Here is a 27,936-nt window from a genome sequence, read left to right as displayed (position 1 = left end):
AGGGAACTACTTGTCCTCCACTCCTAGCTCTGCAAAAGTGGCACTGCATAGCCAGGATCCAATTGGAGCTGCATGGCTTCATTGCCACCATGACCTTGGATGCGACAGCTCCATCCACCAGCCTGCAACAAACTGGGTCTGCCACCTACCATGGGAGGAAAAGAAAAACTAATTGAGTTGTACACTATTTAATCACATTAACATCCCTAGTGCTGCCACTTCCCATGTCCCCACGAGCTCGTGCCACGTTTGCAGTTACTGGTGCTCTGCGTACACCCCAGGGCACCCAATTTCAGACACACAACAAACTGTCATTTGCAAATTTAGAAGCCTATTTCTAAAGCAAACTAAGCAAACAATGGTGTTCTCTCTGCCTGTCACAAGGATCACTAAAGGAACAGTTGCTGGTGGGGATTTCAGTGGCAAACAGGCCAGGCTTGGCAGGGCATGACCTTTGCTCCAGCTCACTGCTTTCATGGTGAACTCAAGTAACGGCCCTCAATAGCCCATTATGCCACCAGCCTTTTGTTAGGATGCTCCAACCAGTGGATCAGCATGGGCTGATCCAGCAGTCCCCAGAAGAGAGCTTTCTGCCTTTGAAGGCAAAAGCCCTCCTAGGTCAGTCCTGCATCTAGGAGGAGAGGGTGAGGCCATCACCCACCATTTCTGTACAGCCTTGTGATCACCTTCATCTTTCCTCCTGACATAGACTGGAGCCCTGGCAACCTTTCTATGCTCACTGCCACAGCTCCGGCATCGTGCTGTGGCCAGTGCAGCATTCCACATTTTACTGGCCCCCAGATCCACTTGACTGCCTGAGAATGGCAGCCCCATTCTGAAGAGTGAGTGTTTCCCTTGTCCTTATGGTCATGAGCAAAAACTCAAGAGTCAGCACTAGAAAAAGAACACAAGCCTATTTCAGACTTATTTATATTAACATTAAGATCTTTAAGACCATCTCAGTTCTCTGCTCCAGACCTTCAGTAATTAAGGACTGCAATGATGACTATCCATTGTCTACTACTACAGTACTCACGTGTTTCTACTCAGGTTGAACTGCATGGTGCTGTGGGTGTCCCCATTTTGGGTGCCTCCACAGTGCAGTGTAGAGCTGCTGGAAGCCAGAGCAGCAGGACCACAGGTTGCTGGAGCTGCTCAATCCATCCAGCCTAGTATTTTCCATTTGGCTACAGCAATCACTGCAGTGTAGGGTATAGTGGAGAAGAACCACTGCCAAGATCCCTGTTTTAAACTAGAGAACAGAAAATGGGAAAAGGCACATGCTATGGCTGAGCTATAGGCAAGATACTATTTAGTGTATCCTGTAGATTAGGACCAGACCCACACAGTTTGTTCAACCAGTGGAAACGTCTGGGTTCATTTTGGCATGTTCCAAACACATTGGAACTTCATCAGCATCTTTTTCTGTGGGGTCCATTATTTTTAATTATCATTAAACACAGAAGTAACTCAGATAACTTTTCCTTCCTTTTGTCTTTCAGGACCATGAAGATGGTATAGAGAGGAGGCTATTTGTACATGGAGGAGAAAAGTCTATTTCTGTTTACTCTGAAAAAGCTTAGCATTGACTTCCATTTATCTTCCAATAAGTCCTCGTCCAACATGGCTTGGAACATAACCTGTTCCAGGGGCAAGTGCTTCTTAATGAGAGATCTGAAATCTCTCTTATTTTTTTTTAACTCCATTCATTAAAAACGAAAAGACGGAGGAAAAACCCAGAAGAGTTAGAAAATGGCATGAAAGCATATTATCAGTAAACTGTTTCCACTGTGTTTGTGGCTGTTCTTAATGTTTTATGAATATGCTCAGAAATTTGCTCAGGCATTTTTCCTTGGGCGCTCCAGTTAATTACTTATTCAGAGAGCTTCTACTCTGTGCAAAATGTGTTGTGCATTAATTCTGATTATGTACAAAAACCCACCTGCAAGGAAAAACTCTGCATCAGTAATGCTGATAAAATGAGCAGCTCTCCTGGGGCTTTACTGAGAAACAGGATACTGGACAGAATTAAAATCTTGTAGCTAAGGCTATTCATAATGTCATTAACATAAAGGCAATTAAATGAGTTTTTAACCTACAACCCTTTATTGTTATTAATGAACATTAGAAAAACACAGGAGATAAAATTGGTAATTACCTCTGCACCAAGCTATGCAATAATGTGTTTAAATATAAAAACAAAACAAATGATTATTGTTAGTATTTTTCAGTAGCAGAAGCCCCAAGGAGCAGCTCAGTCACATTTAATCACATGGTACTACACCAAGAGGGTTAATTAAATGAGGGCTTTACCTTCAGCACACTTGGTTATTCTGTTTAATATGGCATTAACAAACAGAAACGCCAATCTGCAGATTATCCCAGGCTGTGCCTTTACCTTCAGGTGAGCCACCTCTACAATAACCAAGAGGGGTTTCATTCTCTTCAGGACAAGGAGGTGCAGACCCGTAATCAAGTTTCTATTGTCACGTGCTTTCAAAACCAATTCCAGAAACAACTGTATAAACCCTGGCTCATAGCCTAAGCTTGCCATTCTGTAAAAGAAAGAATGTGGGAATTAGAAAGGGATGGACATTTTACAGAAGACGGTTTAAATGCGGTTGCAGCGCTGCAGCACAGTGAAAGAGCCTCCAGTTCCATTTTTAATGCAAACCATTGTATTCTCTAAGCAGTCATGAATTACCGAGTATCTTCTAAAGGGGAAATACATTAAAGCTCAGTGAAATAGCCTACAACTAGATCTGAAGTTATTAATTCAATTAAAGTTTTATGATTTAAATCTCCAGAATGGCTTTAGCATCTATCTCTTTAAATAGTTTCTTTAATGTATTTACATTGTTTTGGGGGTTCAGAAAGCTATTTTCCTGGGCAATATGTAGCTTAATAAACAACAGTTACTACATTTTATCTTCCATCTCAGTAGACAAAGCTTTCTTAAGGAAGACATCCCTTAACATGCCCAGATACAGCTCACATAAGGGAGGAGCTGAAGCCACCTAAAGGCTGTGCAGGATCCAGCACTGGCATCAACATCATGAAGCATAAGATGCTCTCTTTGTATTTGTGAAGTCAGCAGAGAAAGAATTAACACAAGACAAATATATAAAGGATCGACAATTAATAGCATGGTATATGACAGCAGATACTGTCAGTCAAACCAGTCACTCCCTTTGACAGGCATCCAGCAAGGAAAAAGATAACCTGACCACTCAAATGACTGAAAGAACTTGCAAAATTCTCCTTGTTATACCTGAAACCAAATGTTTTGTGAATGCAAGTACCACATTTTATCCTTACACAACAAGCTCTGGCAAAAACTGAGAGCTGGATCTCACAAGAGGCAAAATCACCTATTCAGCTTAGACAGGACTCAAGTCTAAGGAAGAAGCTAGGTGCACCAAGAAGGCAGGAGCAGAAGGAAAGAGTTGCTCTGTGATGTGAGGCAATTGGAATGAGTGCTAACACACCCACAGGTATTCTGACATGGCTGTTCAGCTGCTCCCAAGACCTTTTTAAACACATACAGCCTTCTCTACCACCATCTGTATTGCCAGCGATGTGTGGGATCACCAGCACTGACATGCTGTGCTGTTAAACAGCAAGTCATGGACAACTGTGGTATTATAACCAACAATTCCTTCAGATAACTTAACAGCTCTAAATACCTGAAAGGTTTTCCCCTACAGATTTCTCTTCCTTGTGCTCTAGAAACTTATTTCACTTGCCTGTGTAAGCCCACTATTCACTAGTGTAATGAGAAAAGGCCGAGGCTATTCAAGTGCTCTGTAGATGCAGAAATGGTGTGCATACTAACCAGCTTCTCCAAGTAAAATAAGTATAGGTGGTTTAGTTTCTTTTGAACTGAAGATGTCGTAGAAATCCATTAAGCTGGGTGAGTTGTGGTAGAGGTGAGGTGGTCCCCAGTGCTCTGTGTGTGAACATGCAGCCCTGGCAGCAATGCACAGTGGTGCTGGGGAGAAGCACAGCATCACTTCTGTCCTCAAGGCACTATGTAGTTAATGCTGCAAACACACAGCCCTGTGTCTTACATGTCCTGTCACTTTGCAGCCTGCAAGTGTACAGGAGAGGGCAACCATGATAGAGCTCTTCTCTTTCTACCCAGACAGCTGCCTTTGGGTAGCCTCTGCTTTAAACTTCACTTTGAGTTTTTCTGGGAAGAGCAGAGACACACAGCTAAGCTCACACTGTATGCTGGCTTTTGGGCATCCTTTTCTAGACTTTTAATTTTAGTTCATGACTTACCTCCTTCCCTTTACCAAGGCAAAAAAACACAATGATCTTTCTATAACACGATCAAGCAGATGCTTGTTTTCATTGAAAGCTGCTTGGGACTGGGCTACCTTGCCCCAGCCCCATGGCTCTGTGCACCATTGTGCTGGGAGGAGGCAGTAATGTTCTGCACACTCTAGTGTAACACACAGCAGACAGGCAGAACTACCACCCTTCACTTGCATCTAAAACCAAACAAACTAACCCAAAACACAGTGGCAAGTGAAATTTGATGAGTACAGGAACGATTCCCTTTAGAAGAAAAAAGTCATTACACATACCTGGGGTGACTTTAAAATTGCTGCAGCCACTTGTTCTGGACAGCTTCATCCAAGACAGCAATGCAACACAACAGTGATCCCAAAAAGCAGTGAATTCCCAGGGAGGAGATGAGCATCAAGAAGTGTCCCACAGTTTCTGACATCAGCAACACTCAGGTCAGTACAAGCATTCCTACTGTGCTCAGCTGAAATCTATGAACCTGGGAATAACCCACTCCCAGTGGGGATCAGCTCACTGAAACCATCCATTGAGGCATCTGGTCACAGCCGCCACAGTGAGGGGAGCACACAAGAAATCAGCCTATTCTAGCGTGACAAATCCTATCTTCTTTATGAGCTTAAGCATGAAAGAACTACCAAGACTATATTTTATTTATAGTATTTTAGTGGATAAATGACACTCTTGTTCCTGCAGTTGTTTTTTTTTCCTTGCCAGCTATCAAGTGTTTACAGTGACAACAGCCTGCTGTCTGCCATTCAGAGGCCTGGCACCTGTCTGGATAATAGCATGACTCAATATTCCTGAAGTACTAGATTTCTGTAAGAGAAGAAAAATCAATAAGTGTGACAAGCGCTATCCATTAGAGCCGGAGAGCAGAGAGCAAACGATTACACAGTGTCATTTGTCCAATATAATGAGACTGTAAATGAAAACTCTTACAATTGAGCTTTGGGTGATAAAACATCCATTCAAAGGCAATATGACCATGGACGAGATCTACTTGACTTCCCAGGGCCAAGATGGTCAACACTAGCAGAAGCTCAGGCATCCTGCCCTGCCAGACGATGGTGCTCCTTGAGATCAATAGGTCCCATGCACGCAGAGCAGAGCAACAACAGCCATCAGCATCAGCTCCCTGTCCCAGGGCAAAGGCAAAACCGCCTTTTTTCCATACACAGCTCTCTTTTTCTTTCATCAGGCTTCTCAGATCAGAACAACACATGCATACAAAACACAGTATATATACACCCAAATCTCTATTTCAATATTTAGAGTATATGCTTATACTCTACATAACAATACTTCTAAACATTCAGTGAATATGGACAGTGGGAGGAAATGAAATGTGGCTGGTTTCAGGAGCATGGCCATCCTTGGCTCTCCAGCTCCCTTCCCACCCCTAGTCTTCTTCATTGTTCAGCTTTATGGCCTTGTGCCACTTGGGCTGATGTTTCCCTTCTAAATGGCATTTCAGCTTTGGCCTCCCTCACTGCCCAGCACCCTCTCCCAGATTAGCTCCTGGGTGCCATATGGTACAAATGGGCTGCCGCACGCTCACGCAGTCAGTGCTTAAGAACCTGCCAAGCTGCTGCCTCCACTGGCAGTCTGCCTGGTGGCTCCGTGGGCTGTGAAGGGAGCACCACACTGCCTGGAAGTAATTGAGATGGGGCCCTGCCAGGTTGCTCACACACAGCAGCCCTGTGAGATATGCTCCCCTTTCCCCTCCTCTCCTGCATGGCATGGTCAGGCATTCCTGCACACGCACCCCCTTTGTGACTGTGCTGCTTCCCAAACTTCCTTGCTTAGGAAAAGGATCATAGAATCAACGAGGGTGGAAAAGACCAACCATTACCCCAGAAGCCCAACCATCACCCAGCTCTGCCAAGGCCACCATTAACCATGTCACTGAGGGCCTCATCTACATTGTGTGTGAACACTTGCAGGGACAGTGACTCCACCACTGCCCTGGGCAGCCTGTTCCAATGCCTGAGCACCCTCAGGGGGAAGAAACTGTTCCTCATCTCCATCTAAACCTCCTCTGGTGCAGCTTGAGGCCGTTTCCTTCTGTCCTGTAACTTGCTACTTGGGAGAAGAGACCAACCCCACCTCACTACAACCTCCTTTCAAACAGTTGTAGAGAGCAATAAGGTCCCCCCTGAGCCTTCTCTTCTCCAAACTGAGCCCTCCCAGGTCTCTCAGCCATTTCTCATCACACTTGCTCAATGTCTCAACCATTTCTCACTTCATTCAGGGTACGTGCTAGGGAGAGCTCACAGGTCTCTGTGCTACTCCCTGCACAGCACCACAGGGAGCCATCCCCACTGGGACATCCCAGTGCGAGGATAGCTCCTGACCACGATGAGGAGGAAAGGCAGTGCAGCGGGACCACTGGGAACTCAGTGAGGTTTCCTCGCCTTGCCATAGGGTCCTGTCCTAAAGCATACGTATTTCTCCTCTCACAATAGCATATGCACATCCTTAGCTGTTTGCAGGAAGGCTGATTAGTTCAAGAGCATCACTTCTGAAGACTTGGCCTGGAGAAAATGAAGAGACACTTCAGGAAGTTTGTAGAAGTTTGGCTGCTGGTTTTAGAGGAGCCAAAAGTCACATGAAAACAATCACCTGCAGCAGCTGACCTCTCCAAGTATCTGTAAGACAGCACAGCCCTTGTTTTCCTTTCCTCCCACCCTCTTACAGCCTGATCAAGTCTCTACTTTCCCTCATCTCCCTGCAGTTCCAATTCCACTTTCTCCTCTACTAGCCTGGTAAAGTCCACTCAAGGTCCCAGATTCTGTTGCTAGTGCTGTGAAATTGTTTCATCCAGTACTGTTTCATGAGAGAGAGAGACTAGGTCCCTGGTCTGCCTAAATGCTTCTTCCAATGAACATGATATACCATCCCCTCCTGGTGCCAGGAGCCATGTTTCCCACCTGGAAACCTTGTCATTGGAGAGAGGCGATGTTTTCCAAATCACCTCCTCAAAAGCCACTCCTTGGGGTGTTCTGTGAAGTGAGGTGCGTCAAGCATCTGATAACATAGGGTCAGGCACCAGCTTCACTTACGGCTGAAGATGAGGGGTGGAAATTACAACTTCTCCATCACTTGCTATTGGGGAAATAGGTCAACAGCTTCTAATACAATGTTGCTCCTTAAAAGACATCATTTTGTATATTGGTAGCTTGCCAGCTCCAGATAACCACCAGTAGAGCTTCAGACTTGCAGGAGCCTTCATACTTCATAGGTTGGACTTCAAAGCTGTAACATTACCTATATGTATTTGTGTGTTATTTAGATGTTGTTAGACTAAACTTTGCCCTTCAGACACAGTGGGGAGCGAGTAGAAGAAAGGCAATGCTAGAATAAAAAGTATGAAAGGAAACTCAGGATGAAAACCCCTCTGACAGAGACTGGTGACTACACTGGTAGTTCCTGTGCAGCAGGGAAGAAAGCAGCAGTTCTGATGTATTCTGGTGATATATTTGTACGATGTTCCTACACAAAACTTCAGATGAAACAGTCTCTTTATAAGCTTTTGATAGTAAGGAGAGAAGAGGCTTTGCCATTACCTCTGTTTGTGAAATGAAAGTGATGCTGAGCCTTGGTGTTCCTGGATGGAGCTGCTGATCATCACAATGACAGCCAAACCAGCTTTGCTTGTTTGTTGTTTACCTTATGCTAAGGGGAAGGAACTTCTTTGCTGTCAGTGCATTGTGTGATGTGGTAAAACACAATCCATGCCCAATGCTTGCAGGAATTTCAAGCCAGCACTATTTATTACCCATGCACATGCAGCACATTTGCTGCTTTGCTGTCACTGCTGCTTGCAGTGCTTTAGTGAAAAGAGAAGGGCATTGTATCTAGAGCACCACAATAAGCTTTGACAACATGGGTGTTGCAAAAACGGCTGTAAAAAGGTTTGCTAATGTACCACATGCAAGTGGGTGAGAAGGAAGGCTCTACCATGAATACTTAGAAAGGCTTATGGTACACAAAAGGAACCCCTAAAAGTGACATTTGTAACTCTTGCTAGTAAGGGCAGTACTCATATGCCCAGATCCTGCCTTGGGCATTCCCATGTTGGCAGAGAGGAGCAGTAGCTTCCAGGAAGCCTCACTACCTGCAGAGGTGTCTGGAGTGCATTTGGGGTGGAAATTGGCCAGACTGAAACACTTCAGAAGCCATCAGCTCTACCATTAACTCTACCAGGTTCCTAGGGTGTATTATAGATAGTGCAACACAAGATCCTACATTTTCCCCAAATAATCCAAGAAATAAACACCATGCAACCATTGGACCAGGCACACACATGGGGCTCTGGAGGACAGCAGTGCTCTTCTGTAGAAGCCAGAGCACTGCTCTCTCCTTAGAAATGCATAGCTAAGCAATTCATCCCATATTTCTAAGAAATAAGACCTATGCTTCTTGTAGGACATGGTGGCTCTCGCAGTGCTCCTTTGAGACACTCAAAGCAAAATCAGTATTTGGAAATGCAATTGATAAGGGAGTTTATGTTTAGCTTATATCATTAAACAAGTTCTCCTACTCAGATTCTGCTAGGACATGTGTTGTGGTTTAAACCCTGTCAGCAAGTCAGCCATGCAGTTTACCCCACCCCACTCCCAGAGGGATGGGGAGGAGAATCAAAACAATGTACCTCCCATGGGTTGAAATAAGATCAGTCCAGTAACTAAGGTATAACACAAACCATTATTGTTACCACCAATAATAATAATGGTAAGAGAAATAACAAGGGAAGAGAATACAATACAACCCACCGAACGAGCTGACCGAGCAGTGAGTCCCTTCCAGGTAATTCCCAGTTACATCCTGGGCATGACATGCTGTGTTATAGAATACCTCTTTGGCTAGTTTGGGTCAGGTGTCCTGTCTCTGCTTCCTCCCGGCTTCCCCTCCTCCCTGGCAAAGCATGAGACTCACAAGGTCCTTAGTCAGACTAAACATCGGTGTTACCAGTGCTGTTCCCAGGCCTAAAGCCAAAACCACAGCGCTGCACCAGCTACTAAGAAGGAGAAAAAAATGACTGCTACTGCTAAACCCAGGACAACATGGTATGTTTCATGGGGCAGGTGGTCAGTCACCTCCCCATCTCCCAGGCTACAGCCTTCCCTATGAACCCTCTTTCCCGACCCCACAACCATACGGGTCACATCAAACAACAGCAATTCCCACCTCCCATGCATGTGCAATGCCAGCTCTCATATACCTCCAGCTACAAGAAGATCTCTGCACACAGACTCACAGCAAGCCCAAAACCAAATCTCAAAGACAGATTAAAAACAGCTTAGGCAGAGTGAGTTCCTGTGCAGACAGACAGGCACCTTCTCCTTTGCAAAGGGTAGGTTTCCTTACCCATAAATTCTACTTAAACATAAGAAAACCATTTTATTAACCCTGTGAGTGGTCAAACTCCAGAACAAAAGGGTTTTGTAGACTCCATCCTTGGACATGTGCAGAACCCAACAGCACACAGGCCTGAGCATCCTGCTCTTCCTGACCCTTCTTTTTAGAGGTGAGTGGTTGGACTAGGTGCCTTTCCAGCATCCCTGCCAGCCCCAGAAATTCTGTGACTCTGTTTGACTTGAACGATTTGAACAAGACAGAGCAGAGACCAGAGCATTCAGGATTATGGAACTGCAGACTTCTTTGGGACACATATGCTCATGCTCTAATGGTAATATTGAAGGAACAGAGATTAACAAATGTCTTGGTCTGATACAACAGGCCATGAAGAAATCCAGTTCCTGTTTATAAGGGATACTCATCACAAGCACTCAGTGACAGTCATGCACTTTCTTAAAATCTCTGGACTAAATACATAAAAATGCATTTTTGTGCAAAAATCATTAAACCAAATGTTTTAGTAAGGACACCACAAAACCTTCCAGACCAGGCATAAGGAGAAACTAAGCAGCTGCAAGAACCACACAGGTTCACTGCTGGTCCCTGGGCTCTAACATGACAACTTCTCTATCAAATAACTGTTTCTCTCACAGAGCTCAAACTGCGTGATATTTGCCATTAAACTCAGTTGTTTTAAAATGGATCCAATATTCAAAGACAGAATTTGCAAAGGAGGAAAAACAAAAGGCAATGAAAACACCCAAAACATTTCTGCTTTCTTTAGCCTCTGATCTTGAACCTGAGGAAGCTGTGAGCACTAACACGCTTGGGAAGAAGTTTCAGGGAAGGCTAGGGAAAGCATTTGTGTGTTAATATTACATGATGTTACTCTAATCATAACCTGTATGTTGACGGCACCTCTGCTTCATGTGGCTGACTGTGCCTGCTGTGGGGGCAGCACTAGCACCGGGGCACGGCTTCCTGCTCTGCTCTGTGAAATCACAGAACTCCACAAGTCCAAGGGATGCTTAGAAGGGAAGCATGGCAGCAATTAGACTGCACTGACAGCTGCCCAGGGAGCAGCTGAAGATTCCCAAACTCTCTGGGAGCCACCAAGTTTGGGGCTCTTTTGCTCCCTTGTAACATTAACACTTTCATCTCTGCCCTGCATAAGTAACAAACTTCTCTGAAGCAGGCACTGCCTGCCTTTCATTCTCAAGACTGCAGTCCCACAGCCCCTGCCTGTGAGAAGCAGGTAAGGCAACAGCTACCTTTAAGTCCCTGCTCAACACCCTGCCTTCATTATTTCTTCAGAAGGTGTAAAATATCCAAGGGGATGCTCTGCAAGAGCAGATGTGTTTGCTGGCAGGCTTGGAGGGAAGGGAAGTTAGAGAAGACCTGACTCCTTCCACAGAGCAGTCATCAGAGCCTTGGCCATCCTGGAAAACAAGAAGAAAAGGGATTCATATTTTAAAATGATAAGTCTCTTCAGATACTGCTAGCTCATTTTTTTCCCCAGAGATATTGAGGAACTGGGACTTAGTGGGATCAAGCAGCACAAAAAGCTCTATGCCCTCTAAAGCAAACCAAGAGCTGCTTTCCATATTTCAGCTGACACAGGAGTTGTCACTAGCTTTGCACATTGTTGACTTGTGCTACTGTGAGAAGAAAAGCATGGATTTCCTTCATCTGCATGCTTATCTCTTAAGTAGTGACACAGCAATCAGCAGCCCAGACTCTTCTCTGAGGTGTAAGGTGCAGCACTATCCTCACCAATGCTGTTATCCTGGGAGTCAGCTCCACTGGGAAGTATGAACCTGTACCATGAAACCTACTGGTAAAACAGATATTTCTTGCCCCGTTTTATTCCAGCTACAGGGTGCTATGTAAAGACAGGCATTTGCATTGCAACTGTCTTCTAGCCTGCTTCCTTCTCACTGAATATGTTCCACAGAGCTGTTCTTTGCAGTCAAAAACTGTGTGTTACAAGGAGAATATTTGATTGGACTTTGATGAGGCTGGAAAACACCACTGTAGTAGTCGAGACCCCTGCACTGAACGGACACTCTGTTAACTGAAGTAAATATGTTGCTATGAATTTCTTGACTTAATTGGCAGAACATTTTATAGTGTGAACTTCAAAATCTCATTAGGAACGAATCAGGCTGAGTCTATGTGCCTGTAACATTTTAAATACTGCCACAGAGTCAAGCTTACTTGGAGTTGATACCATTTCTTGATCAAGAGATTCCAATGAGATTTAATGCAATCAATTCAATGTTTCATGCCAATATGTAAAAGTGACTGGATTAAAGGGAATACCATCTCCAAATTGTGGCCTGACAGACAAATCCAGCATTTTCAGCAGCTCTTAGTTCACATTCATCTCTGACGTGCCTAAGCTAAATGAATAAAGGTTTTTTCCTACAGATGTCAGAAGCACGGAGCACCCGGGCAGCACAGGGTGATCTTGCTGTGACTGAAGGTCTCCATCAGTAACTCCTTCTCCCCTGTGAGGGCATGACATTTTGCCACTTGACTACATTACCCTTGTCATACTCACTCTTATTGTGGAAGTACAACTTAATCCTCCACTGCTTCAGTGATAATATTACAAAATGAAGCATAATGAAAAGATTCTCCAGGCACTTAATGCCTGCTTGCTCCTGCTCAGCATGTGGCCACACACTGCTGACACAGCAGCACCCATAAGTCCTCTAGCTGAGGTACATGGCCCAACCTTGCACATATAACCTATGGCCGCTGTTGCCTGTGCCCCTAATTCACACTTCATCTCATGCCCTGGCAAAGGCAGGTCAGGCTGCCATGTCCACCTGCTCCCCTCTGGAAAGGGCGCTCTCCTCAGCCAGAACTTTGGAAAGTCGGAATTTGGAGGGGTTACAATTACAAAGCTCAGTTAACGAGGGATGCCCAACACAGATACCATCATTGAAAATTAGCTACCTGTAATTGGAATAATATGATTGATGAGGGTCTAGCAATTTTTCTGGTGAGAGATTGAGGGAGCAAGAAATTCCCATCACATAGGGTTGGTCACCTCTTTTAACCAAAGAACCATCTAAAATTACTGAAGTATCTGAAATAAATCCAAACTGTCCACCAGCATCTCAGGCCCTGTGCTTAACTAATTCATCACATTTGGACCTTTTGATGCTCAGGACTGGCTGCATCACCCCACAAAAGTGGAGTTGGGGGGGCAGCCGCCCATTCCCCTGCTCATGTTGGCACCCTGGACACCACAGCTTCCCCACAACCACCAGGTTGGAGGCTTCATGAGACATGTAACAGTCTTGGGTGGGCCTCATGGTGACCCCTGAAACCCCCAGAATCTTCATTCACATCACCAGGTTTATTCATTCACCATTTCCTTCTGGCTTAAAGGGATGCCTGGGAGCTGGGGCAACCCTGTAGTATCTGCTTAGTCCACCAGTACACAAATTAAAACACCTGACAGATTGCTAATGAGCTGCTGTTGGAAGGACTGGATAGTCTGTTATGGTGTGGTCATTCACAGCTTCTTCAGCAGCCCATCTGTGCGCCAGGTGGAAGCAGCCTGGGATGGTGCCTCTATTTACACCTTTTGCCGTTACTGGCCTTTGGGAAAGGCCTTTAGCAATTAAAGTTTCCATCAGACATATTGTCATCTTTCCCATCCTGTTGCTACTCCCCTCCCCATGTTGCTACAAGAGGTCTGCTTAACAGGAGGCTGGAAAAGCAGCTATTTTGTACACATTTCTGTACCTGAGCCCAGTGTTTGTGCTCCAGCCTGGCAGCTTCCTTAGATCACATGTCACATCGGATGCACAACACTGCACGGGCAGCTCACAGCTTCTTTCCTGAGCAAAACCCACCACTTTAAATCCTCATGCATATGGACCACCCTCTGATAGACTTGCTTGCATCAGCCAGTGTTTACACAAACCTTCACATTTGTTTTGAGGTCAAACGAGAGAAAAGCACCCTGGAAATCCCACACGATTATTGATTTGGGTTATTGGAAATGACCTAAAGGTCCTAAAGGACCAAGGCTGACAGGGAGACACATGCAAACTGAGGACAAGCACTGGATTCTCCTACTTACACCACCAAACAGATCCACAGAGAGTTGCTGTTGGTCGGACCAGGCTGCCTGGCACACAAGGGTGTCTGCAAGGCAGAGCTGCGGAGGTACCTGTGCCACTACACCAGACTGCGCAGACATCAGCTGAGGGTTAAAATCTTCTGTAAAGGAGTGACTACTGGGAAAAAACAGAGCAAAGAAAATAAAAATGGAAGGTAATAATAATAATAAATATCCTATAGCCTGTTTCTGGAGCAAAGTCACAAAGCAGCTGAGCACAACTGAAGCAAACCGGATCTGAGCTCACAGGGGAAGCTAGGAGCACCCCTCAGCAGAGGCAACCCTGCAGCCAGGGTCCTGCCTTCTGTAAGCATCCGGAGTCCCTCACCTACACACATGATCCAAACTAAGAGAAGACAGGTTTGTGGGATCAGGCCCACACTCAGCAAAGGCTTCTGTGTAGTGCTACCTAATGCCATTGCAAACACGAGGAATGAAAGATGCCTAAGGGAGTCCTGGTTTCCCACCATGTGATGGAGAATTAGTTTCTTCTTTGTATGCAGCATCCTTCATAGGCAGAAAGCAAAGACAGGAATTGTATTAGCATTTGGTGTCAAAAACTGCTCCCTAGGTAAAAGAGATGAGGAATTATCATATTTCTCTAGAAGATCAGAGCTTCTGTGGGCTTGCCAACTTAGGCAGAGTGCCTTCAACCAGTTATATCTTCCTACAAGAGTCTGCATTGACTTCAGCTTCCTGCAGGCTCTGCAGCACTGCAGACCTCAGGGTTGTAATTCTGCCCACCTAAATTAAGATGAAAACAAGAAAGTAAATAGATTAAGAGGAGATTTGGAATCAGGGAGGGTGTTATATGGCAGCTCGGTACAGGGCAACTTGTTTGGCTGCTTTGATGAATGACCCCTCAAATGCAATGGCTCACACTGGAAATCTGAAATACAATTGAGAACATCAGTACAAGGAAAGAAAGCCAAAACACGGCAAGCAAAGCAGAAAAACAAGAGGTCAAGCCCTGATGAACAAATTCCCTTTATTCCTTCAACTTGGAAAATTCGGGCGTAGGGGTGGGAGGTGCTTCCAGGCAGCACAAACTTGCATAAGAGGCAGAGAAGTGCAGGCATCCCTGACCTTGTTTGGCAGCATTACAGGAGGTCACATTATCAGATGGATGATCTGATCTCAAAATATTCTCCAGTGTAATGAATACAAACAAGCTTTTCTTCTGTGTCTGTCTCAGATGTGTATTTCTTTGCTCTCTCTGTTTTTTAATGCAAGGAGCAGCCTTGTGAGGACTGCAGAAGGAAGCTGAGCAGCCTAACACCTCTGCACTGACAGGTCACCTGAGTTACTGGACCAAAACCACACAAACCAAAGCACTCTGCTCAGGCAGAGGGCATAGCAAGCACCACTCCCAGGTTCTGTACACTGTTTCATCTGGCTGGCTGGCTGGTCAAGGGGCAGGCATAGCCCAGATCAGAGAGAAGAGGCTGCGCATCACAGACCCAGGAAAACACAGGCTGTGGCCAGCAAAGCTAATTGAGGGAGATGACAGGATAGATTTGCACTGATATTATCACAAAGCAATCCTTCCAAAGCCAAAGCAGGATTCAGTATTGCTCTAGCATCTCCTGTAGTTCACCTGGGCCCCCAGTACCACAAAGTGTGCCCATGGTGGTGCCAGAGCTGCCAGCACAGTGATGTTGCATGTACCGTGGTGGGCAGCTGGTGGTCCTGCCAATGACCAGCACTGTGCTGCCAGCAGCCAGGATCCACTGGGTGGTGCTGCCAGAGAGGAAAAAGCAGCTGGTCACACTGGGCTATGCAGAAGGGCAGTGCTGGGCATGGCACCGGTGAGAGGTTGGGATCCCCGAGAGGGGTAAGCAGCCTTCACCCACCCAAAGCCTGTGCCTCCTCTGGGGCACACAGTGTCTGATCCACACCTTGATATCCCCAGACCAAGACATCTCAACAGAGCCGAGGGTACTGCCTTGCCTAGAAGCTGGGGCAGGCGGACTAGCAATGTGGTGATCCACAATACCTCCTGGATATACACTTTATGGCCCCAGCACTCCACAGGGAAGCCTCAACGGGCATAAAACATTCATCCCTAATAAGAACATGCTGCAGTAATCACCCTCCCTCTGATAAACAGTTTTTTCCTCTCTTCCCCCCAGTAATCATTGAATCAGTTTTCAAATCTCAAGTTATCAAACCTCCATTTGAATGCTGCAGTTCTCATGTTAGAAAGCTTGGGTTAAACAAATCTTTCTCAGATAAATACTCCTTTTTCAATTGGCACTGAAGCTTTTGTTGTTCACAGTAATCTAGCTCCCAGTTGACTAACCTCTCACCTGACATGGCATCTTCATCTTTCACTTGAACAGAATTTATCATCCATAAGCAAAGACAGAAAACATGTGAATGTCTAAAGCTTATGTAAATTAAGAGGCTATGCACACCAGTCCTAAAAATAGTAGATAATAACAACCATTTCTTCAACATGCTTTAATTATGGGCCTGCTGTCATCTCTTCTATTCTCTATAAGGTCACAGTTGTACTATACAAAATTTACAGTATATTATCAGTTAAAAAACACAATAATTAGCAAGCACGCATCTTCTGTCCTCAGCACCATCGATGAATGCTCACATTCAAGGCCAAAAAGAATAAATTAATAAGAAAAGGCACATTGCTTGCTTTATGTGGACAATACACACTTAAATTTAATCATCAACTTCTGCTATCCAGCAGGCAATATTCTTTTGCTATTATAATACTATTTGCCAAGATCAGAGTACACCCTTGGGGTGAATAAGTCCTTAATGAAGAGACAAGGAGCCAAATCTCTCACTATCACACCACTGACATACACTTAAACACATTTCTTTAAACTTCATAGTTCTGTATTACTTATTCCAGGATCATGTCTGGATGAAAATTCTCAGCTGTTATTTTGAGCAGTACAATAAACATTTGCATTTAACATTCCAAATTAATAACTCACAAAATTAGGTGTATTGAGTCTCTCCCATAACATGCCATTTTTTGGCTTTCCTACACACTGGAAGTTGGGAAAAGACAAGGGAGGCTGCACCCAGACAATAAGTCCCACAGCTCCTAGCAAAGACTCCTAAGAGGTTACTTGGCTGCCATGTTGTCCCATCCTCTTGATCTGGCCACTTTAGATTTACCGTGTTATAATGGCTTTATTATTGTATTATTAGATTTCCCACGTCATAATAGCCATTATAGCATGGGAAATCAGTCACCAATTCACCTGTGGTCATTCACAAAACAGGTCACCTACAAAACACACCTTAGTAATTGATAAGGACAGGTGGCCTTTATTCCTTGATGATCAGCCTGAGGATTAAAAATCAGTGAAAAGAGGAGAAAAAGCTTTCTATTGGACACATGAGCAAATAAAACATTTCCAGATTGTGCATGTTTTGGCTGCATTTAAGTCAAATGCAAAACCAAAACATCAGAACATTTCAACTCTCTCAGCAAACAAAGCCGAGGAAATTCACATTTGTGAACTGACTAAAACGCTATCCACTGCAATTCAGAATCTTGTTGTGGATGGCGGAATTTGTTCATTCCATTCACATCCTTTGCCCTGAACCCCTCTGCAGCCGCTATGGCAGGGATTACTGGTGCTGCAGGGGAACAGCATCCGCCAGGAGAGCCGGAGGAGCCCAGGCTCCAGCAGGCACTAGCACAGCCTTTCATGTCCTGCCAGTGAACCCAGCTCATAACAGCTCTGCCTCTGATTTCTAGGCCTGTCCTAAATTGCCTTTCTCTTGCCATATGTTGCTTTCAGCAGGTTGTGCTCTGCTGGGCTGAGCAGTACTCGAGCTAGCAGCCATGTGGACAGCAGAGCCCAGCACACGATGGACAGGACCTCTGCAAAGACCCTGGGTAGCAGCCAACAGCACAGCCTCATCCCAGAGAGGACAAATGACACCTCAGGCTGCATTAAGAGGAACGTGGTCAATGAGATCTTGACCAGCCACCAGGCAGAAGGCTGCAAAAGAAAAAGGTTTTGCTACTGGGTAGGTTTTAAGTCATGCCAGTGAGGCTGGAAGAGAAGACAGCACCCAATAGCCCACAAAGGTGGGATGTGATGTGGACCAGCCAGGGGGCATCACATCATCAGTATTTCGAAAGCAAGCACCATGCATATGCTTTGGGCTGGCATTGAGGTTCAGAGCACTGCTCAGGGACAGAGTAGTCCATGCATAGGGAGCTCAGTCGAATTGGCTAAAGGGTCATAAATAAAGCTAGCCTTCACACAAGGAGTATTTTTTAGAGCAGAACAACAGACCACAGGAGAATACATACTCTTAACTTTTCTTTCAGAATCCCCCCAGTTACATAGGTCCTATGTGAGAAATTACTTGAGGGCAAATCTGTCTGTGCAGCTCTTGGTGCTTCAGATTGCACAACATGAGCAGCCAGAGCACCTCTCCTGCATCCAGCCCTGCCACAAGAGCTTGCTCAGGAAGCACCAGGCTCTATAAGCAGAGGTGCAGCACTGTCTGTGCCTCTTGGAAACCCATCATCACTGAGGAGAACCTGTTTTGGTGCAGCCACAGACAGATGGAGCTGGACGCTTGTGTACATTCTATCATATCACTCATTTTTTTCCAACTAAATAGACTGTGTTGTTCCTAAAAGCTTGGATTCTTCCTTTGCCCACACCAGCACTCTGGATGCCCTCAGCCAGCACGTGCATGCAGGATTTTCTATGGCGGATACCACAAGCTGTTCCTACAGTGAGCAGTAGGTACCAGCACCTTCATTCTAACTATTTAGTGTTGCATATCATGGTACACTCTCACCCCTAACACAAGCTCTCCCTGCTCTTCCCACATGCCAGGTAGTGCACAATTGAAGGGGTACAGACTATGGAATTCAAAGGTATGGGTGATCCTCCAGGCTCTGCTCATGTTGTTTCTTCAGCCCTCATGCTTTCATGGAGCGGGATTACTCCTGCTCAGATGCAAGATGCAGTACCACCATACTTCCTAGAAGAGTTTGCTGGCTTCTTGCTGATGAAGGCACTTGTAAAATAGCTGCATCAATCTGAAAGGTGACAATAGTTAATACAGTGAGAGAAATGAATCATCGAAAGAAGCAATACAAAACTGAACTTGAGTCTCTCTGGTGGTTTTACAGCCAGAGCCTAGTTTCACCCCCCTCACAATGAAGTAGATTTGTGCCACTCTGCTCCATGGAAGCCAGGTGCCATTCGTGATGCTTTTAAAATAGCTTTAATGACTCTTCAAAAACTTAATTTGACTATGTTTCAAAGGAATAATAGTAATGACTGTCACTGCTTTAGGTCATTACCATCAGTTTCTTAAAGCAAGGGTTAAAAACTATGTAATTTAACTCCTTTATGCATTGCTAGTTGTCTCCAAGTAAAAGCATAAGCCAGTCTCTGGACCAAGTCGGATCATGAAATCAGAGAACCATGACTATAAGGAAGAGGGATGCTCTTAAGCCCCTTGGTGCCACCCTGCACACAGAGAGAGAAGCCTGGCTACTATGGGTGCCTCTCACTGAGAGGCACTGGAGGTAGAGTGAATTCTACTTGTATGGATCTCAACGTTTTAACCAATCACATAGCCCAGGAGGAAAAAGCCTTACACATCTAATGACTAGAAGGGGAGTGGAAGAACACCACACTCGCGCTCCCCCCCTCAGCTACTGCAGGGTCTGATGCACAGAGTGACCCATAACAACAAAGCCAAGTGTTTTCCTTTCCCCTTGCCTGCCTCACTCAGCCTGGAGCTAACAAAAAGGACAGCACACAAGCAGTCATATGCCTTGGTCCTTCAGCAACTGTAATCCAGCTCACAGGGACACACAGTGATGCCCTGCCAGTGGGTCAGCCCTGTGCAACAGAGGCAGAGGCAGGGACGCACACACAGAGAGGTGGTGGGAAGCAGGGATCTGCCCACCTCTGCCCAGGGACAAGTCTTCTGCAGCTTCACCCAAGAATCAGACACGAGTCTGGGAGATCAGACCTTTCATATCAGGTGCTTTGGAGCAGGAGGTGCAATAACTTTGCCCTCAGGTTCGGGGCAGTGCGGGAAGATGAAATAATATGCACAAATGCTTACCTTTTTAGTGCTATCACACATAAACTTTGTCCTACCTGTGTTCACATAAAAAGAAAGACCTGTGCAGTTGAGCAGAAAGGTTACTCTCTATATGGAGGGTGGGAGTGGGTTTTAAAGCTAAGCTTTAAGGAGACAATACTGGGTGCTATGAACCTCCTGGTAACATTTCTACCTCCTCCAGCCCAGGTTCCCCTTTCCTCTGATAGGATCATGCAACCCAGCCTCAGCCCAGGAGAGTCCCAAATCCAAAGGCATTATGTGGAGTCAGGACAGGGTGCTTGATGAGTGATGCTCCCGAAGCCAGTGCCATGCAACCTCACTGCTGGAAGAGAGTCAAATGAGCATGCCGTCCCCGTGTCAGCTGCTGGCTGGTGATCCCTCCCTGACACCCTTCCCCGGAGGACTGCATAGATAAACACTCTCTATTTGAACAAGTCCAATGACAGCAAAATTGCTTGCTTGTCTCTAAAAAGACTCTAATAATGTGCATCAAGGGAGAGGCCCATGGTCTGACAGACTTCTTCTTCCCCCAGAGTGGAACATAAAAACACATTTCAGCAGCAGGGAGGACAGTCTGAAGTGCATCCCTAGTTAATTATATCCAAAAGAGTAATAATAAAATAAACTATTAAATTTTAGAACTCCCTCTTTAAAGTATTAAGTATTTTGTTACTGTGGTGCAGTTAAACTGCAGACTGAGCAATACTTCGAATTGCCATCTAGGAAGGTAACACAGAGGTCGTCATGAAACGAGCTGCTCTAGACAAATCTCATTCCATACAGGCCTCTAATATTGCACAAACAGCACAACCCATAGCTTTATCACAGCATTTGGTTTAAATATCTGATATTTACAGCAAATGTTCATGTGTGAATAGAAAGCACATCTGGTCAACAGCTGCTCAGGAAGGTCTCACATACCATGGGAGAGCAGGGAACTGACCCCTACTTTTAAGAACAGGGGTTTAATTCCTGGCACAAACACTGAAGCTAGTTTAAAAACTCCAGTGGCTGACAAGATTAAGGGCTGTGCCATAGCCCAGAGCCATAGAGAGAACCTGCTTTGATGCAGCTCTAGTAAACAGCAATCAAAGGGCAAGAGGGAAGGATGTAATGAAAAATGGAGAAGAAGAAAGATGGATGGAGGTTATTACTAAGGCATTTTCTGCCCTTTTCATTTGGGTAATTTAAATATTTGTTTAGCATTTAAAATTAACAAGATTACAACTTGAATACAGGAACACTATAAAATCCTCCTTCCCAGCTAAAAGAAACAAACTCCAAACCAAAGAGAAATGGAGCAAACTGCAGCAAACACAAAGCAGACAGCTCATCTTTTCCTCTCATTTTCAGTTGATTTCCTCACACACACCCCACAGTCCACTGCAAACCTGCTCAAAACACCAGGAAGGATGGTCTCCCCTGGCTGGACTTGCAGGCAGACGCTGAGGTCACTCAGCCACCCTTAGGTTCCAGCGGAGAATACAGGCTCTATGGAACAGAACCACGACTTCAGTGAGAAATCACAAAAGGGTCAGAGTCACCATGCTAGTACCCATTTTTCTCCCAATGGAGGAAGCCTAGAAAGCAAGCCTGAATGCAGCTGCACACAGGCAAGATGAATCCCATGCTTTATTCAAGAACTTGCCTGAACAAGTTCATGGATATCCAGTGGCTCTATGATGATATCCAAGACCAGCAGGTGTTGATTCATCCCTGGATGAGACAAAGGATGTCAGAGCGGGGGATGGTGAATCTTGTCAGCTCTGTCATCCAAGAAACACAACAGGAACTTCAACATTTTCACCTTTTGGCACAGAGACACTAAGAGGAGAACATGCAAAGGAAAAGATGGATTTAATTCCTCAAACAAGCTGCCTCTTCTGGGACATTTGGCAGTTTCCCCAAAGAAAGCTGCTGTCATCTGAGCCGTCAATTCAAAAGTTCATTCAACCTCTGGATTGACTGCTACCACCTGAGTTACACTAATGAGCAACTATGACTTGCAAAACGTAATGACTCTGCCATGCCCAGAGCTCCCATGCACCCAGGAGGCTCAAGCTCACCCTCCCACTAGAGAGGTACTCATCACTGCACATGCACAGTGGTCAGACCAAGCAGGACTTCGGTAGCTGAGTGTGCCCTGTAGAAATCTTTCACCTTCCCTGCACAGTTAACTGGACCTCCTCGAAGCATATGAAGCCTGGACAATGAGACAGGGTTGTGTTCAAAAGGACAAGTGCATCAGAGGACAGTACTAGCAAGTAGACCTGAAACCTGATGTGCTGGAGTGCAAAACTCCCTTGGACTTCCTATATACATGTGACTGATTTATGTGAAATGTACATGTGATTGAAGACTGAATTGGCTAGTAACCTCAATAGCACAAGAGAGGTTAAATTACTGTGAGCAAATCAGGGTTCGACTCCCACTTACATGACTACTCTGCAGCCCAAAGGCTTGGGGTAGCAGTAGCTGCCCTCATTCTGGGGTCTGGCCAGCCAAGCCAGAAGTCAACAGCAGTTTGTCTCCATGGAGTGCAGGGGACACACTCCCAACATCCCTTTCCTTTCCCCAGAGGATTTGGCTACAGTGGTTACCTTCACCCACAGCTCTCTGCAACTGCTAACCAGGGTTTATCCATCCTTGGAAACACAAGTTATTTCAAACAGTGGAGTCTAGGTCCCACCTGCTCCTGAAAGCCCAAAGCCACAAAGCTGTAACCAAAAGTATGCATGACCCAGCATGTATTTCACGTCTAGAAAAGAGAAAGGTTTTCTGTAGTTTAACAAGTTATTGAAAGGTCAATCCAGAAAGTGGCTGGCAATAAAAATACTCAGACACTTCTATTTCATCTCCTCTAGTGAGGATAGTATAGCTCAGCTCATGGAGACTTACCTCAGGCTATAGCTCAGCCTACAAGGGCTCATTCCTGGCTCACTCTTGTTATTTATATACCACACTGTGCACCATCAGCCTAGGTGTTTTAGAAATACAAGTTTTAAAAGAGGTGTCCACTCCTATTTAGATGTGGGAGGGAAGAGCACAGCCCACACTTCCCAGCATTCAAGCGATAGACGAAGAACTCTCCATCAGCTGTGCTTTACAGCTGAAATGAGCAGACCATCCATAGGGGAAGATAAATCATCTTGCTTTGAGATTTAACATCATGCAGAGACAAGAGGCAATACCTTCTAAAATGTGCTTGCTCCTTATACCCAGTATGGTCCCATCCCCAAACACTAACAGAGCTGGTGGTATTGACACTGTCATTTCAGTATAAGCTTATACCAGTCACAGCATCTTTCCACCACATCTGCCATCACTGCTACAGAGTAACTCATAACAGAAAGAAACAATTACCTGGGAAAAGGGCAAAACAAGACTACTCTACACAAAGCTAGCAGTAGAGGCAGACAGGAATTCCACAATCCTAAAGCAACTAAACTTCACACCCACTTTCTTTCCCCCACACTTTCACTCTCAGTAGTGCTGCTGGCTTTGAATGTGCTGGCACCTGAATCCAATGTAATTGATTACCTAAGCAAGATAAACAGCATCAGATCCCTCACCAGAACAGGCACATGGCCTCCAAAGAGTTCCACATGTACAGATCACCTGTGAAATGCTGATCCTTTCACTAAATAATCCAGATTTCTTTCACATTTGCCTTAACTTTTTAACTTTGATCCTTCTCTGTGAGGAAGGACACTGCATTCTGTACCTGGAATGCTGTCCACAGCAGAGGTTACAGTGACCCTTCCAAACACCAGCATATCCCAGTGGACAAACACATGGGAGTGAGCACAGCTCGGAGCCCCGCTGACTCCCAGCAAAATTGCTGGGGCCAGTGATGCTGCAGGGTCAGGACAACAACCTCCAGCAGAACAAATGTAATGGTTTCTGACTCCTTTGCAAGCCACTGTTTGTTGGGAAACATCAAAGCCGATGGAATAGTAGGTGTCCCAAAATGTCTTAATTCAGAGAATTAGTGTTAACTGAGTCTGATTATCTCCATTTATCTCTAATTAATTACCTTTACCTAATTAGACACCCTGTTTCCAGTAGACATGGAGTCAAGTAGACTAGATTATTAGTGTAGTCATTGTGCCTTTACAAAATCCTGAAATTAATGAAACGTGCAAAAGAATCCACAGCCTTAATTGCACAGGTGTTGCCTTATGGCAAAGCTTTATCATCTGATTACACCAAGGGATTATTAGTGACTTTTTATATAGAGGATGAGCCTGTGAAATGTACCTTAGCAACAGCTCATTAGTTTAGGGTTGTTACTGTATTATTTATTACATCCAGCCTTCCCCATTATCTAGATTGATTCATGGACCTATATTTTCCTCCCCTCTGTGCAGGAAATAAATAAATAAGTGAAGGCTGGCTATTGCCGCCCAGCTGCAATATGAGGGGAAAGCAGAGCCTATTCTCCAGCTACCAATATCCACCCTTTAAAATAAAGCTTTAAAGTTGATTTAAATAAAGCTGGGTTTTTCCCCCTCCCTCAGCAAGGTAATCAATTTAAGCTGCTGTCAAACTGGAATGCTTTCCACATGCTATCCAAAGAGTTTGGGCTATCTTAAATCTTTTCAGATAAATAAAAATACATTATTGGGTTGAAGAATGAAGTGCAATATATTTACATCCAAAATATTTGTTTTTTCCTTGCTATAACTCATCCTTTATGAAATCTATCAGAAATATTTTATTTTGATATTTCTTTTAACAGCTTGGTTCTTGGCTACTTCAGGTTTGGAGGGGTTTGCCAGAGAGAAGAACTGCCTGTATAATAGAACCAAGACAAAGCGAAACAGCAACCTCTGTGATAAGAACCCCTTTCCACACAGAGGAGTTACTTGCAGCCACAGTGGGCAAGGCTTGACCTTACCTTTCTGTATCCTCCTCAGCAACATCCACCCCACTGGACTTGCTAAATATCACTGGTACAATGGCACCAGTCTGCCCTAAGCAGAGGCTTCACTGACCAACCAGTGATCCCTAAGCAGCCAGTAAACAAAACGATGAGGAATTCTTTCCCGAATTACCTAGAATACCACATTAATTTAATATTATGTAAAACCTTGCTGTCCACTTATTGCTAAATTTAAAAGAATAAAGTGGAACAATAATTAGTAACAGTCATTATGCATGGTATGACAACTAATTTGAGGAGTAATCATGACTATGCAGTGACAAACATAACTATGGAACTTCTTTTGTCTGGATTACAGAAAATATGAATTTTAATCTCAAAATGATGGCTTTAACAGACTTGCATCTAATTTTGCAGTGTTTTCCTGGGTTTTCATGTGGCACACATGTAAGTGGTGTCATCCTGCAATAAAGGCACTAGGGTTGCTCTGCCCAATCAAGATGACTTGCATGGACAGAACCTAACTAAACAAAATGAATTGCCACAGGTCATTTGGGATTGCTGCTCTTCCAAGGCCTGCTTCCTCCCCACCCTGCAAACTCACAGGCCACTGTGGTTTCTATATGAGCAAAACCTTTAATCTCACTATAAGAACCTCATATGGACCTTTCATTAGAGTTATGTCCCAGGAAAGCCTATCTTGAAGAGACTCCATTCCTTCCTGCCTCCCTGGTGCCCCCCAGTAGGACATGAAGGATCTCTCTCCCTTGATCCCTGGGGACATCAATCTAGCTGCCCTCCTCCAAGCAGACTGCATTGGACCGCAAAACACATCTGCATCTACCTGCTCACCCCCTGTGAAATCCGACAGATCAGCATTTACCTGAAAAGTGGGAAGTGCAGGATTGACTGCTTTCTTTAAAACCCAGCAGCATGGGCAGTCAGGGAGGAGCGACTCTCCCAGATCTTCCTTGAAGGTTTTGGCTGAAGGTGGAAGGTGGAAACCTTCAGGGAAGATCTGGGAGACTCTCCTCAATCACCCATGCTGCTGGGCAGCAGGTCATCAAAGAGCTGGCAGCTAGGAAAGCCCAGGCATGAGGCAAAAGGAGATCAAACATCACTGAGGACCTTTGATAACACATTAGACAGCATTAGAGATAACACTGGAGGAATGCTGGGAGCCCCCCAGTCCTCTTACACATGCTCTCAGCATCATAGGTGTTACCCAGTTGGACGAGGCATGGTGTCAAAGCCCACTCCCATGCTTGCAGTGTGCTGTGTCCATGTGCCTCAGAAATATTAACTGATTGTGGTAAAAATAAGTATCGCCAGTGAGATGCTTGTATGGGCTTTAAAGTAGGACACCCACTTGCATTTGCACCTTGATTTGTGATCAGGTCAAACCTTTCTTCCCACACTTCCCATTGGCTTCCCATTGAATACAGTCAAACTCATGAGCTCTGTCTGTGCCCCCAGTGCAGCCCTGGAGCCCTGCCCAGTGTGTACCAGCGATGCTGGGAAAAGGTTGTTGTTCAGGGCTCTGTTTCTCACCCTGGTTTCAAGCATATCTGTACAGAAAACTTTCTTAGGAACAAGAAATTCCCATGGGATGAGGGGTTCACTTTCTATCTCACCACGTCCTCCTCCGAGAACTCTGACCTCACCTTCAGTAATGAACACAAGCAGCACAGGAGACAGGAATAAGATATATTAAATATTTATTAAAAAGACACAAACAGGTTTTCCAGTGGGAGGAAGAGAATTACATGGGAGAGTTGCTGGTCATATTCCTTAATAGGAGGCAGCCTAGCAACCTGTGGGAGAAGCAGGGCCCTGCCTTGCAAGGGATGGTGAGCATCAGGAGCACCTTGGGTGTCCCCACAAGAACCACTTCTAGAAAGTGAGGAAGGAGGCAAGGGCATACCCCAAAGTAAGCACTGCTGCTTCGCCTCTGTGATCTGTTTTCCATTCATAAGCCTCAAGTGCTTCCCAAGGGCAGGTATCACACACTACCCACCAGCTAGGAAATGGGAGCAAGAAGGGAAGGTCCTTTCTTCAAGGTCATTTCTTCATCCTCCAGCTTGTATCCTCTTCCAAAGGGCACATGCCTGCCTTTCCCACGAGGTGGCATGTCGAGAGGGACTTGCTATGCTGCTTTTCCCTTTGTCCCTCGGTGACAGCCATGGAATGAATGCTGGTCTGTTTGATAAGCAAGGCCCTGGCACAGTCCTCCTGCTGCTGGCACCAATCCTTGAGGAACTGGCTGGCACCAGCTGTTGAAGTGAGCTCGGACAGGCTGCCTCTCATGCTCCAAACACCAACTATTTGGAGGAGCCAGACACGGAGCTGGCAGGTCTAACGGGAGCATGCATCCAAAGTCAGAGACTGCTGCCTCCTGCAGGAGTGAGGCACTGCTCAGGGGATGGACCAGCTCTTGGTGACCAACACAGCTTTAGAACATTAAAGCAGACATACAGGCACCAATTGAGTAAGGATAGCAGGGTCAAGGACAGCAGGCACCGTGGCACTACGTAATGAAACCACCACACGTCCAAAGTGGATCCAGTAACATGAGCTGGGGCAAAGGAGTGTCACAGCATTCCCAGAAATCAGAGTCCGAAGGCTCTCAGGCCCAAGCACCCTTCCCAGCCACAAGGCCCAGTCTAAGCTTCTGCACCTATTCTTCTGAAAAAGGAAGAGGTCTGAGACAAATCTGTTCCCTCACCCATGCAGTCCTTGTTAAATAATCTGCACAAAATAGGCCCCATTTGGTATTTGTACCAGAGTTCTTGACAGAGGAGCTCCTGATTTTTTGTACTTAGGAGCCTGAGCTTGCAGACCTCACGGTAATAGCTGGAGCTACTGCCAGAGAAGCTCTGAATGCCCCATCCCTGGCACTGTTCAAGGCCAGGTTAGGTGGGGCTTGGAGCAACCTGCTGTAGTGGAAGGTGTCCCAGGTGGAACTGGATGAGATTTAAGGTCCTCTCCAGCCTGAACCAGTCTGTGATTCTGTGGACCAGGGTTTGGTGGTCCTTTCAGCTGCTCCCTAGGGAGCCCTGCAATGTGCTCTCTGGGAGCTCACTGTCATGGTCCAGGCTGAACTGGAGCTTGGACTGTCTATACTTTCTTTGCTGCTAGCTTCAGA

Source organism: Melopsittacus undulatus, chromosome 6 (genome assembly GCF_012275295.1).
Source record: "Melopsittacus undulatus isolate bMelUnd1 chromosome 6, bMelUnd1.mat.Z, whole genome shotgun sequence".
NCBI classification, from domain to species: Eukaryota; Metazoa; Chordata; class Aves; order Psittaciformes; family Psittaculidae; genus Melopsittacus; species Melopsittacus undulatus.
The sequence above is the reverse complement of the archived record's forward strand: the minus strand, read 5'-3'. Positions refer to the sequence as shown.